Source organism: Sitodiplosis mosellana, unplaced genomic scaffold, assembly GCF_009176505.1.
Source record: "Sitodiplosis mosellana isolate CC-2019 unplaced genomic scaffold, AAFC_SMos_1.0 Smas_scaffold_4207, whole genome shotgun sequence".
NCBI classification, from domain to species: Eukaryota; Metazoa; Arthropoda; class Insecta; order Diptera; family Cecidomyiidae; genus Sitodiplosis; species Sitodiplosis mosellana.
The window spans coordinates 1-1,522 of NW_022599449.1; the positions used below are offsets into that span (position 1 = coordinate 1).

The 1,522-nt window shown below is 35.9% G+C and overlaps 1 long non-coding RNA gene across 1 annotated transcript; it reads left to right on the forward strand.

Annotated features, from left to right (window-relative positions):
* Window positions 1-915: 915 nt before the first annotated feature.
* On the forward strand, window positions 916-1,436 carry LOC129572120 (uncharacterized). Its single transcript, XR_008688393.1, has 3 exons — window positions 916-1,016; window positions 1,078-1,140; window positions 1,210-1,436. It is a non-coding gene; the product is annotated as an uncharacterized LOC129572120 (long non-coding RNA).
* Window positions 1,437-1,522: the final 86 nt, after the last annotated feature.

Below are 1,522 nucleotides of genomic sequence, written 5' to 3' on the forward strand. Positions count from 1 at the left end.
CTTCATCTGAAGAGTTCAGTTCTTCCGAGTCAAGTCTGGGCCGCTTGCTTTTATTACGCCGTGAAATGTTTACATTTTGCAAGTTCACAAGCGGTAAACCCGAGTTTGACACGTTGTCCGATATTTGCTGCTGAATTTGGGTTGGTGCCGGAGTTTCATCCATTGGCTCAGTACGTGAGTTTGCCGATTTATCGGCTTTGTCCGAACTCACGGAGCTAATTTCGTCAGAATAAAGATGTTTGAGCTGGTTTAATTTGTTCCATATTGGCTCCAGCATTGTCAACAGCTCAGCGATTTGGCTTTTAACCTCACAGCTCGATGTACACATGTTTACAGTCAGTCAGTAGGCAACAACAATAACAAGTAAACAGAACGAAGAAAAACTTGAAGAAATTATACACTGAAACTGAACACAAAAATAAATTTCGAACGAAAACTTTATGTTGCTGAGGTAAAACAGGACTTAAACTTTCAATTTGATGTAAAATATCGTACAATTAAGACGAAAAACAATTTAAAAACAAACAAATTTGTTGAAAATAGACGGAGAGAGAAAAAAAAAGTAGACGTCTAATTTGACAGGTGTTGCCATTTGAATTTGATAATGAAAGAAAGAAATATGTGAAAGCAATTAAAGATGAGCGATTATTGTAGGAGTTTTGTCCGTCTGTTCCGGGCTGGCGGCCAAACGGGTGGTCCGATGTGGACACGCAGGAAACTAAAGTCAATTTTTGCGAGCTCAATTAATTGGCAGCATATAAAATATAAATTAAGATTCGTTTATATTTTTGCAATATTTTGGAAATTTTCATTTTTTTCTTTTTCTTCTTCTTCGTATTTGAATAGTCTGGGAGGACACCAGCCATACGTTCCAGTTGTATTACATAACGACGCCAGGAAACTCATGTAACAGTCAGAATATTTGTGGTATACAAAACGATTGGAAACAAAGAGCTCGGGTACTTTGCTCATATGACGCATCGGACAGTACTGAGCTTAATCTCAGCGCTAATGAGGTGAGACGGTTTCAAATCAGACTTTCTTTTTTTAAACTGACATAAACATCTTTAACAACAGATCATATTTGTGACGGAATTAAATCCCCTCAATTCTGATTATATGTATGGAAAACAAGGCCTGGTAAGTGAGAATGAAAAAAAAAAATAAAATTTGAATTACGTGATTTTTATTTCAATCTTTATTTTTTAGATAAATGGCTTAGTACCAAAAGCATTCTTGGAACTTTTGGAAGAATAATTTTCTTGTGGTATGGCATCGGAGTATATTGTTTCGATGTTTCGATGTTCTGATATCATTTTGCCTCCTAACATTCAATTAAATCTGTTCGCAAATATTTATTCTATTCCTTTAGAAATTTAATTGTAATAAATACTCTCTTTGCTTCAGGTTCACATATTCTTAAAATACGCATAGTTAAGCAGGGGGATTCGACACTGCGCCTTCTTGACAGTTCTCATATAAATGAGCCCAGAAGCGCCAACTGGTGCAAGAACATGTAATA